Source organism: Dermacentor albipictus, chromosome 5 (assembly GCF_038994185.2).
Source record: "Dermacentor albipictus isolate Rhodes 1998 colony chromosome 5, USDA_Dalb.pri_finalv2, whole genome shotgun sequence".
In the NCBI taxonomy this organism is placed as follows: domain Eukaryota; kingdom Metazoa; phylum Arthropoda; class Arachnida; order Ixodida; family Ixodidae; genus Dermacentor; species Dermacentor albipictus.
In genome coordinates this window covers 30,738,463-30,750,793 of record NC_091825.1, presented here as the reverse complement: position 1 = coordinate 30,750,793, position 12,331 = coordinate 30,738,463, and the positions used below count along the sequence as shown (strand labels likewise).

Sequence of the window (12,331 nt, the reverse complement as noted above, 5' to 3'; positions counted from 1 at the left end):
CCGCACAAAATCACACCACGCGTGTCGAGAAGAGCCAGCGTGGCCTACAGGTGGCCAGTGCAGCACCCACGCGGCCCTGTCGTTCTGCACGTTTTTTCGCGTTCGTTTAAACGGCACGGAACAGGAGTACCCATTGACAGGAAGACCTTATTCAGATAAATTCATGAAGTGTATGCCCATGGAGTATTCGACGAAGTATTGCCTATGAGGAGTCGTATAGACAACGTAATATTACACGTTCCTAGAAACTCCCCAACTAATTATCAATCACGACGAAGGAAAATCACGAATAGAGCAAGGCTACCGATAGACGGTAAGACCACTGCAAAGTCATAGACAGTGCCTGTTTCTTATTCACTGAATGTGACTCCACCGATACACCAGCGTTACGTGTTGGACCAGAGTCATCAATACTGCTTAACGAATAAGCTATTTTTTCCTTAAATCTGGTCCGAATTTTTTAGCGTCCCCTAAGTGCCAGCCGACGTTCAAGTTATTCTGCACTCGGAAAGAATTCGACGACACGAGTGAAGCAGTTTCGCGCCAATGCTTAGCCGCATCTTCCTTCAGCTAATTAGGTCACGCCGTCCGCAGGCACTGCCTGCTCTTTAAGGTTTGTGGTTGCCGTTCCGTCGATAGCTCAGTTGGTAGAGCGGTGGACTGTAGAGGCATTGAACACAAGCATCCATAGGTCGCTGGTTCAAATCCGGCTCGACGGATATTTTTTTCTCTCTCTATGAGTCAAGTCAACTGAATGTAACCTTTCTTTGCGATGCAGCAACAGATGCAGAAGTCGCCTCTCCTCTTAAGAAAACGGTGGTCATATTCTCCTGGCCAAAGGTACGTCTGGCCCTTTTCGTGAACTGCGGAGCATCTTTAATTCTCAATAAGTAAAGCTGACCGCCTCTTGGGGCAATATTGTTCCCAGTCCAACTCCCTGCACCTCCAACGTGAAGTTAACCCCTCCCTCCCCCCGCCTATACCCATATATCAATCGTAGTTTCATGGGTATGCCGACGCGCACAGAAAGTACCACCGCAAAGCCGCTTTATTTATTTATTTTCTTCCAACAACAGTTCGGGTTCCCAACAACCTGAAATTTCCTGAGTAACCATTTGGGACCACAGGCGGTTTACAGACCGGACCTGTACAAATGTTCACTAGCGCAGTACAGTAATAAAGTCAATGTAAAGAATAAAGCAATAAAAATTAAGCCTTAGAAAATGTACAGCGAAGTTTATATGTATTCAATAAATCCAAAGATAAAGGAAATCTTTAATGCATTAAGCTAACGCGAAATGTTTCACGTGAATCCAATTCACAAAACAACGCAAATTACAATAAACACAATACACAGAGCTTACAATAATCATTGTAATGGCAATACAAGGACCTAAAATAAGAACATTAATCAAGAGTTGAAAAACAATCTTTCATTTGTCTCCTGCGTTATGTAGCGAAGCCAATGTTTCTCTGTTTACCTTTGTGGAGCAACAATGGCAATGTAAACCTGAGAGATTGCACGTAATGGCCTGTGCAGGAGAGCATAATCATCCACCCTCCCGACTTCAAATATCTTGAACATTCGTTAGCTCTATCACCTGCGGCAACAAAGCAGCTCCTATGCGCTGTGTCGTGTGGCACGTGGAATAAGTGTTCGGAAGAGCTAGCGAGTCCCGTGTAGCCCTTGATTAGGGAATGGGCTAAATAAAGCTTTTTTTTCCTTCTCAACAGTCAGTGATGTGGCGTCGTGATGTTACCGTCGTCATTTCATGCCCATTGTGCGGTCACTGCTGTTGCCGCTTTCGCTCAGCTGTTGTCGACCTGTTGTCGTTGTTGCCTAGAATTTAACGACGCTGCACTATGTTGGCGGCGGTGTAAGGTCGACGATCTGGCTATATTGTAACCAGTTGTCTTGAAGAGAGAGGCGCTGTTTAAAGGTAATAGGTTGGGGACCTTGAACGAGGTTGCAAAATTAAATGCACTCGCAGTAAACGCATTCGGAGACACAGGATTCGCTGAACTCTGAATGCGTTTGTAGAATATCTCACCGAAGGTTTGTCAAAAATGTCGGAAGAAATTTTTAGAATGCATAAAGCACCTGTAATACACTGAACTATTCGAACTAAGTATATCTTATATCAATGTTACTTTTATCCAAGTGCACAAAATTCCAAAAAAGCTTTTCTGGGGAGTTCACATAAAGGCACCATTATGCAGTTCACCCCAACTGCACAATACTGAGCGCTTACATCGACTTTCTCACAACTGAGTATTGCGGCACTTTGAAAAAAAAAAATCAAAACAAGTTGTAGCTATATTTTATTGATGAATAGAAAAAAAGAAGTCGTGGAGGTGCTGGGTATCGATCCCAGCACCTCTCGCATGCTAAGCGAGCACTCTATCATCTGAGCTACACCCCCGACGGGATTTCCCGTAATCGAATCACTGTCGAATTGTGCTTTTCGCGTGAAACTAGGTCGAAGGACAGCGAATGGCGGAGGTGACAAGGGGGGGGGGGGGGGAGGGGGCAGGGGCGGCGACCGGTTGCCGCACGAATCTCGCTTAGCATATTAAAGGGATGGTCCGCCGCTCGGAAGACGTTTTTTGATTGCGCTGGAGATCAGACCTTCGTCTGTCACATTGACTTAGCGAGAATGCTTGTATTTCATAAACCTGGTTATATATTCTTGACTTGACTCTGACTGTGGGTGCAAAAATAACGTGTGGCGTCGCTTGACGGTGACACGGTGTCAACCAATCGCTGTACAGTCACGTAAGCAAACACTATATACACCGGTGTTACGTATTTGAACCAGAGTCGTCAAAACTGCGTAACGAATGCGCTATATTTTCCTTCAATCTGGTTGGAATTTCTTAGCGCCCCTTAAGTGGAAGCCGACGGTCAAGGTAATCTGCGCTCGTGAAAATTCGACGACCCCGGTAAACCAGTTTCGCGCCAATACATAGCCGCCTCTTCCTTCAGCTAATTAGGTCCCGCCGTCCGCAGGTAGTGCCTGCTCTTTAAAATTTGCGGTTACCGTTTCGCCGATAGCTCAGTTGGTAGAGCGGTGGACTGTGGAGGCATTGAACGCAGTCATCCATAGGTCGCTGGTTCAAATCTGGCTCGACGGATATTCTTTTTCCTCTCTACGCGTCAAGACAACTGAATGTCTCTCTTTTTTTAGATGTAGCAACAAATGCAGACGTCACCTCTCCTCATAAGAAGGAGGTGGTCGTATTCTCCTGGCCAAAAAAAAATGTTCTGTTCCTCTTCATGAACTGCGGAGCATCTTTAATTCTCAATAATTAAAGCCGACTGCATCTTGAGGCAATATTGTTTCCTGTCCAACTCACTACAACACCAAAGTGACCCTTATTATCAATTTTTTCAATTAGTTTTGGAAGAAAAACAGAGAAATGTATATTTTCGAAACAATCACAATTCTTTCGGATCCCTCATTTACTGCTCTACCAAGTGCCAAAACTGACTCGCGCTGTTATTTGGGAAGTTGCGTAATGATGCGTGGTCATCAGACCCGTACAACCGCGTAGAACGCAGGACGCTGTGGTTCTAGACGCAGTACGCCCACCGCGGGAGGTTAAATTAGAGTGCAAATTAGAGTGCAGGACACGTTCGAGCACCGTAAAGCACACTGAAGTTAAAGATACTCACATGAAATTGCATGTACGATCCCCCTCTTTAGATATCGCAGTCACGTTGGCAGTCTTCCAATCTTGAGGCGGCTTTTAAATTTTTAGTGAGTTTTGGAATGATAGTACACAGAAAGATGCTATTTGTCTTGAGCAGTGTTTTAAAATATGATTAGAAATTCCATCCGGTCCATTAGCTGAATGTGGGTTCAGATTACACAACAAAGCTTCCACACCTTCGCTCACGGCAATGTTCTCCATTTCCCGTAATCGTGTCGGCTTGTCAGAAATTGCAGTGCTGCAAGGTATTGTAAAACTGAATGAAAATACTTGTTCAAAATCGTCGCTTCTCTTTTACTGCCTTTGATTACAGGTTAGCATCATTTGCGATGGCCGAGATGCGAGGGTTAACCTTTTAATTGATCTTAATATAGCGCCTCAACTCTTTGGGATGCGTTTTGAATTAATCTACTAAGGCTGATAGATATGCATTCTTCGCAACCTTCAATTTGTTTTCATCTTTGTGCTGATCTCTCGCAGCTTTGTGTACAAGCTAAGGTGTTGGTAATTAACAGCTTTGTTAAATAGCATGCGTCGTGGAGTGGAAAAAGTATCGTGATGTGTTTCATAAGGCTCAAAACAATACTACGTCAGTAAGACACGCGTTGCGCCTATGTTTTTTTTTTCATTCTTGGCCCAAATCATGTTAAACACCCTGTATATGTGCACCTAAATAGAGCGAAAGAAGGCTGCATGCCATCGCACTTTTTTTATCACCGTCGTACAAAACATATTCCGTCCGAATTGTGCTCTCAATTTCTATCCTTGATGGCGTCACAATATTTGGAATAAATTGAGGAATGTTCCGTACGACGGCTGACGACAACAAGAGAGGCGCTGTAACCATGCGTAAGACATTTTATAAGGAAGAAGATTGTTCTGTGTGCACGCGATAGGCTCATCACACAATAGGTTCACTGTGCCATGTGTGTTGATAACGGGCTCGTAAATTACCGGCTGCCAGTGGCGTTGGCGGATAACTTTGCACTTCTGTCCATTCCGACTCAAGGCGAGCTGCTGTGACGTCACGCCTGCAACTAACGACAAAACGAGGCGGTGCGTAAAACAAAACAAAGAATTCATTATTCTTATGGTGCACACAAGAAGGTACGTATAACGTGAAGGCTTAAATTATTGAATACATCTTGGGCGATCATCTATTATCAAGCATTAAGATCACGAATGCTTCAGATGGTAGGGTAGAACGTACTCTACCAGTGCCTGTGAGAGTACGCTGGCTAGTTGAACTAATCCACCCTCTAAGCCAGACGTGAACAACAGAATACGGCAAAAGATATTAACAATATATACACAATGGAATAACAATAAAGTAAAAATGTGCCCGAAAAAAAGACGAGGAAGACACAAGAACGCCCAGCTGTTCAGTTTAACTTCTTGACCACTTCTGCTCTTTTTACTTCCGTACGATCAGCTAACTCGCTCATTGCAGCATTCTTATTCGTTAACATTTATATAACCATGTCAGGGACCCGTTATAAGGGCCAGCCGTTGCTCGGTCCTCACTAAGATTACAAAAAGAAAAAAAAAGTCCGACGTGTACGTTGAACCAGTTTTGCGCAGTCACATAGCCGCACCTTCTGTCAGCTAACTGGATCATGCCGACAAGTGGGTAGCCGCTGCATGCTGTTTAAGAGATCTGCGGATATCTCCGTCGATAGCTCAGTTGGTAGAGCGGTGGACTGTAGAGGTTGGCCTGACACCGGCATCCATAGGTCGCTGGTTCGAATCCGGCTCGACGGAATTGTCTTTTTTTTTCATATGCATGCTTTCTATCCTTTAAATATATGTGGCGAGTCACGTAAGGATGGTGTGGTGCCATAGTGGTGAAGGAGGAAGACCTAGAATGCAGGCAGTCTTCGGGCGACACCGTGTTTGTCTCCGTCTTCAAACTCCTATTCGCGTCACTCACACATACACACACACATATATAATTCAAGGAAAAGTTATGTAGGTCTAGAGTATAGGTAGTTGAGGAAACGAAGAGGTACACGTGCGGAAATTGCATGTTCAATGGTTCAGCGTTTCGGCCGTAGGAATGCCGTGCCACCGCCGAAATGGCAAACCATTGGACATGCAATTTTCCTAAGTGTACCCCTTAGTTTCTTCAACTATATATATATGTATATATATATATATATATATATATATATATATATATATATATATATATATATGTATATATATATATATATATATATATATATATCTATATATATATCTATATATATATATATATATATATATATATATATATATATATATATATATATATATATATGTAGAATAATATAATCTATATAATACTTAATACTTTAGATACTAATACTTAATAGATAGAAAGTAAGAAACTGCCTAATGGGACGTTTTACAAAGCGCGCTACAATCTTCTAATTGGAATTTTTTGTCTAACTTCGGTGCTTCATAAGTTGGTTAATTATTCTTGACTAAGTATATAATTAGGCAAAATATGAAAACAGCTTAAAATAATACATACAAAAGTCAGCAACATGCATTTGGTCTCATCGTCTTTGAGTGCATCGGCATAATTTTAAATTCTCATTAAAATTAGTTAAAAACCCTCTATATATGAGTATATCATCTTATAAAGGCTATTAATCACCCTCCTTCAAATTTTCCTTCTGCGCGGGACAGACAATACAGAGAATCATACCTCATTCATAGGTTCAAGGCATTGGAACCAATAAGCATAAACGTTGCAAAGGAAGCTTTAGAATCTATTCACTATGCTAGATTTCAAGCTATAGGTAGCAGCGCTTACATACTTTTGATTGAGTTGCTTAATTCTTCTTATTTATTTATTTTGTTATTGGGTTGTCCTTTTCCTTTCATTCACTACTTTTATTCTTTCTTTATATATTTATTCATTTTCTTTCTCGAGCCCCGATTTCTGCCGCTACTTTAATTATCTCTTTCAGAGGCGATAGTTCACTGACCTCCAGTGGAGCAGATAACCCCGCCCACGTCAACATACGAGGTTTATGGTGCTTCTCCTTAAGAGGAAGCTTTAGCTCGGGTGCTGCTATCTAAATACACGTAAAAGGAGAACTCGTTTTTCTCGGCAGCCACAGCACCAAAGTTGAAGAGGTTTGTTACATTTAAAAGAGAAGCTTAATATCTAGTGACTTTTGGTTTCGAATTTTTATTTAGGTCGTCAATTTTATATTAAAATAGACAAAAATCTGAAATTTTCAAAAAACGAAACTATCAAGTTCACAACTCTGTAACTCAACAACGAAAAATGGTATTACAATTCTGCGAACTGCGTCTAATAGTACATCTAAAGCAGACAAAATTGATATGCTACACATAAACGTAAAAAAATTTACTAATAGGCAAACACAACTTTTGCAGAACCCTTGTAACCGACATAACAAATTCACGTAAGAAGTAAAATAACATATGGAATTTGTCCACTTCGAATGATCTAATGGATGCCGTTCACAGAACCGCGATATCTGTTCTTGATGCAGAGCTACGAATTTGAAAACTTCGTCCTTCTATCTTTTTTGAACGGTGGAATTTTTGAAAATCTTTTTGATGAAACTCAGGACCTAAATCAAAATTTCGCTTCCAACAGTCACTAGAATTTAACTTTCTGTCTCTAATGAAACAAATTTCATTAAAATCGGTCTAGGGGTTATCTTTCAAAAAGTTTTTTGCGTTTTACATGTATTTGAAGAGGCCGCGTCGAAGTTGGGCCCGAGCTTAACCTTCCTCTTAAATTCGAACTCAGTAAATAATTGTATACAAGAAGATGCCGGGTATCAATCCCACTACTTCTCGCAGGCTAAGCTAGTGCTGTACCATGTGAGCTACACCGTAGACAAAGATGGTTAGTCAATAAAATGCTTCCCTAATGCTTCCCCGTTATGCATTTTTAATCACTGGAGCTTAGCACCATGTCAAAGCCTTAAAAGAGCAACCTTTTATTTGAGGTATATATATATATATATATATATATATATATATATATATATATATATATATATATATATATATATATATATATATATATATATATATACATATATATATATATATATATATACAGTGCCGCCACAGCTATATGCCGTAATTACTATGGTGTTCTGCTGATGAGCACAAGGACGCGGGTTCGATACCTGATTGCAGCTACACCATTCAGACGCGCAAGGAACGGTTAGGTGCACGTTATTTCCGGTTTACATTGAACGTCCCCGGTGGGCAACATTTTAGCGCACCGTTTCAATGTAAGCCGCAAGCTGTGTAATCTGATTGTACAAGTACATAGTAGCTAGAAATAAAAAAAAAATGTCCGTAGTTTACTCGAACCTCGTCGCATGTTAATTATATAACACGAATCCACACATCGTTATGCGGAGCTATGGTATCTAAATCATAGTGCGCATTGTGAAAAGCGGAGTAGATTTGTAATAACAGAAGCAAAAAAAAAATAACTATAACATCAGAGCTGTTCAAGCTTCCTAAACACATCCTTTATTAGTTTCCTCGTAGACTCTGCATAGCATATTTACTTTATTGCAGAGTGCGCATTTAGCACCTAATATTATTTGCCTTTCAATTCAGTGACGCCTAATGCGGCATTTAATCGTCTTTACTGCGAACAGCCATTTGAACCATGGCTTCCTTTCCTGCTTTGGGAATATCATTCTGCGCAATGTCCTGCAGGGTGCGGTGCAGATTATGACTCTATGAAACAAGTGATACATTTACACAGTCTAGCGTGACTCCCAAATGGAGCCCGCAAAACAAAGCATTCAGCATACGAGCACACAGCTCACGAGTACGATCACGAGTACATTTACGAGCACAGACAAGCACCCTCTAGCAGCCGACAACAGCCGCTTATAAGCACTTCGTGTTCCCTATCTATAGTGTACTAGTTCACTATACCTAGATCCTTAGGTGAGGCAAACATTCGTCCAGTCATCATAAACAATTCGTCTCACTGCGGGACGGCTTACACACACACACACTCACACACACACTTCCTTTCACGGTCCGGAGCAGACGTCAGACGGACTTCGTATAAATCGGTGCTTGTGTCAGGATGGCGCGTGGGTTCCCCGAGCTGACCACCGCAGCGTGGCCGTCGTGGTGTCCATTGTCCTGCTTCCTCGTAACAAAGTGGTCACGCCCGACCCCAGCCGACGTCTCTAAATTCCAAAGTTGCCGTAGTCCGCAGTTCACTGAAGTAAGTTCGTGGTTGGTTAGCGCTGTCCTCGCTGGTTCTCTGTAGGGCGCCCACACCGCGGATCGATCCACGCACCTGCAGTGGGGTGAAATAGCTTTGCAGAGCAGTACCCCTGCAGGCCGATCCTAACAACGTCCGTCTGCAATGTTGGGCAGATGTCTGTTAGCTGCAACTCTGCCGCTGAAGCTTTGCAGGTTTCATGGCTGCGGATTCATCGCAATAAATTGAGGTATTTTTAACGCGGTGCTTAAAACCAAACGGCACGGAGGATTCCCGCCTGTAAATTGTAATACATATTTAAACACAGCGTCGGGACCGTGTGGCAGGTAGTCCATACGAAATCACGCCACGCGTTTGCAGAAGAGCTATCGTGTGCTAGAGGCGGCCAGTGCTGCGCTCACGCGGCCTTTTAGTTCTGTACTTTATTCGGGGTCGGTGAAAGGCAAACTGAACTGGCGTACCCAAAGACAGGAAAAGCCTGTTCAGAGAAATTAATGAAGTCTGTGCCGACAGAGAATTCTATCAAATATTGCCACGAGGAGTCGTATAAAAACAAGGTAACATTACACGTGCCTAGAAACTGCCCAACTGATTATCAAACACGACGAACGAAAATCGCGAATAAAGCTAGGCTACCGATAGACGGTAAGGTCGTCGACGGCGCCTGTTTCTTATTTACTTAATGCAACTCCTCCCATACACCGCTGTTACATATTTGACCACAGTCATCAATATTGCGTAACTAATGCGCTATTTTTATGCGAAGCATATTACGAGGGCTCAACCCAGCTCCTCAGGCGCGGCGGTGACCATGAAATCACGTGACACCGTGACGTCACGACAGAGGAGAACTGGCTTTGGCTCAACTCTTGCAAGACGGGCTGGGTGGGAATCGAACCAGGGTCTCCGGAGTGTGGGACGGAGACGCTACCACTGAGCCACGAGTACAACGCTTCAAAGCGGTACAAAAGCGCCTCTAGTGAATGCGGTGTTGCCTTAGAAACGCGCTGTTTCTAAGGCGTGCGTCTCTTGCTCAGGCGCACATTTCGTTGCCGCGCCGAACGCTGCTTTGCTCGACGCTCACCGCGTCCAATGCGGGGCGCGTAGTCGCTGCCCTGTAGCCCATTGTCTTACACCCCTTGGCGGGTCGACGGGAACGCTGTCGCGTTCCACTCTTGAAGGCGAAGAAGTAATGCATGAGTTGTTTCTTCGTCTAGCCGAACCAAATATAGCCAAGCAACAGCAGTTCACCAGGCTAAACAGTGGTTCAACAACTAAAATAAAGGCTAGTATGCTTCGCATCCTGGGCTTAACCTTACCTAAGCCACAGCCATTTTTTTCTTTAAATCTGGTTAAAATTTCTTAGCCTCCCGTTAAGTGCCAGCCAACGTTCAGTTAATCTGCGCTTAGGAAAAACTTCAGCGACACCGGTGAACCAGTTTCGCGCCAATCCGTAGCCGCACCTTCATTCAGCTAATTAGGTCACGCCGTCAGCAGGCACTGCCTGCTCTTTAAGGTTTCAGTTTGCCGTTCCGTCGATAGCTCAGTTGGTAGAGCGGTGGACTGTAGAGGCATTGAACACAGCCATCCATAGGTCTCTGGTTCGAATCCGGCTCGACGGATATTTTCTTTTTTCTCTCTACGGGTGAAGTCAACTGAATGTTACTTTTCTTTGTGATGTAGCAACAAATGCAGACGTCGCCTCTCCTCATAAGAAAAAGGTGGTCATATTCTCCGGACCAAAAAAAAAGGTCTGGCCCTCTTCATGAACTTGTAGCATCTTTAATTCTCAATGATTAAAGCGGACTGCATCTTGGGGCAATGTCGTTGCCGGTTCAACTCACTCCAACGCGACCCCTTCCCCCACCCCTATGCCCATATATCAATCGCAGTCTCGTGGCGCTGCCCATGCGCACAGTAAACGTATGAGCATTCCGGCACATCGCGAAAAAAAAGGGTTGTAGCTATATTTCATTGGCGAAAAAAAAATTACCGACGATTACGTTACTTCCTAATGCGAAATTTGAGCGCAGCAAATAAGCTGTTTCACCTTTTCGATAGATTGAGGCAAAGAAATCGAGCAACACATGTATGCGCTATCACAGAATTTTTTTTTATTTTTCACACGTATTCCTTTAACAAAGACTCCATTAACAGTTCTTGACAGTCATGAAGGAAGCTTTGTGGTCGGAGAAATAGACTGATATATGTTCGACTTGGTACACCAATGCTTGATTCTCAAAGACGAGATCTATACAAGTGCCTCGCGAGGTTGTCACAGCCGTGGGACGCGTTACGAGCGAGAGGAACGGGATGTTCTCCCGCATAAGTGTTAGGAAATTGCTGTTTGTCTTTATGTCAACATTAAAGTCCCCCACTACTAACATCGGTGTGGATCGATGGACGGTTAATGCGAGTTGCAGGAAGTGCACGACGTCTTTCGTGAGTGCGGTAGCGGACTCACGAAAGCGGTATCAGTCGGTCGCTGCTAGCGCTGGGGGGATGAAAGGGGGGCGGAGCTGGTTATGAGGCCGACGACAACGCGAAACCCAGGAACGGACGCCAAAGAGCCATTTGTGTAGCCAGCCCTCCTCCACAGTCTCTCCTCCTCCCTTCCATCATCCTCCCTCGCCCGGAGAGCCGACAGCGCGCATGCGCGGCAACGGAGCAGCGGCGCATGCGCGGCGGCGGAGCGCGGCGGCGGAGGCGAGCTGGTTACGAGGCCGACGCCGACGACGACGCGAAACCCAGGACCGGACGCCAAAGAGCTGCGCTCTAAAAAAGCCGTCGAGGTGCTGGGTATCGATCCCAGTACCTCTCGCATGCTAAGCGAGCGCTCTACCATCTGAGCTACACCCCTGACACGATTGCGCGTTAACCGAGTGCCCACCGTATTGTGCTTTTTGCGTGAAACTAGGTCGTAGGAAAGCGAACGGCGGAGGTGAGAAGGAAGGGAGGGAGGGGCGTCGACCGGTTGCCGCTAGAATCTCGCTTCGCGTATTAAAGGGATTGTCTACCGCTCGGAACACGTTTTTGCATTGCGCTGGAGATCAGACCATCGCCTGTCACATTGACTTAACGAGAATGCTTGTATTTCGTAAACCTGGATATATATTCTTAACTTGGCTCTGAATATGGGTGCAAAAATAACACGTGGCGTCGCTTGACGATGACACGTTGTCAGCGAATCGCTGTACAGTCACGTAAGCAAACACTATTGCAGGGTGAATTGTTTTGTTTGGATATAAAAATGTATAAAAAATGCCTGAGGTATGAAATGTGCCTGGTATAAAAATGGTACAAAAAGTGCCTGAGGTATTTTCAGGGCGTTCTGCTAAGTTTCTTTCCATCAAAGAGCAATTTGTTTCTAATACCTTGCAG

General features: G+C 44.0%; 6 non-coding genes across 6 annotated transcripts; 4 read left to right on the top strand and 2 right to left on the bottom strand.

Moving 5' to 3' along the window:
- Nucleotides 1-629: 629 nt before the first annotated feature.
- Nucleotides 630-719, top strand: TRNAY-GUA (transfer RNA tyrosine (anticodon GUA)). Its single transcript is given in 2 exon segments — nt 630-666; nt 684-719. It is a non-coding gene; the product is annotated as a tRNA-Tyr (tRNA).
- A 1,631-nt stretch (nt 720-2,350) lies between these two features.
- TRNAA-AGC (transfer RNA alanine (anticodon AGC)) lies at nt 2,351-2,423 on the bottom strand. The gene has a single exon. It is a non-coding gene; the product is annotated as a tRNA-Ala (tRNA).
- Nucleotides 2,424-3,040: 617 nt separating this feature from the next.
- On the top strand, nt 3,041-3,135 carry TRNAH-GUG (transfer RNA histidin (anticodon GUG)). The gene is given in 2 exon segments: nt 3,041-3,082; nt 3,100-3,135. It is a non-coding gene; the product is annotated as a tRNA-His (tRNA).
- A 2,248-nt stretch (nt 3,136-5,383) lies between these two features.
- TRNAY-GUA (transfer RNA tyrosine (anticodon GUA)) lies at nt 5,384-5,475 on the top strand. The gene is given in 2 exon segments: nt 5,384-5,420; nt 5,440-5,475. It is a non-coding gene; the product is annotated as a tRNA-Tyr (tRNA).
- Nucleotides 5,476-10,482: 5,007 nt separating this feature from the next.
- TRNAY-GUA (transfer RNA tyrosine (anticodon GUA)) lies at nt 10,483-10,572 on the top strand. The gene is given in 2 exon segments: nt 10,483-10,519; nt 10,537-10,572. It is a non-coding gene; the product is annotated as a tRNA-Tyr (tRNA).
- Nucleotides 10,573-11,737: 1,165 nt separating this feature from the next.
- Nucleotides 11,738-11,810, bottom strand: TRNAA-AGC (transfer RNA alanine (anticodon AGC)). Its single transcript has one exon. It is a non-coding gene; the product is annotated as a tRNA-Ala (tRNA).
- Between the last annotated feature and the right edge of the window lie 521 nt (nt 11,811-12,331).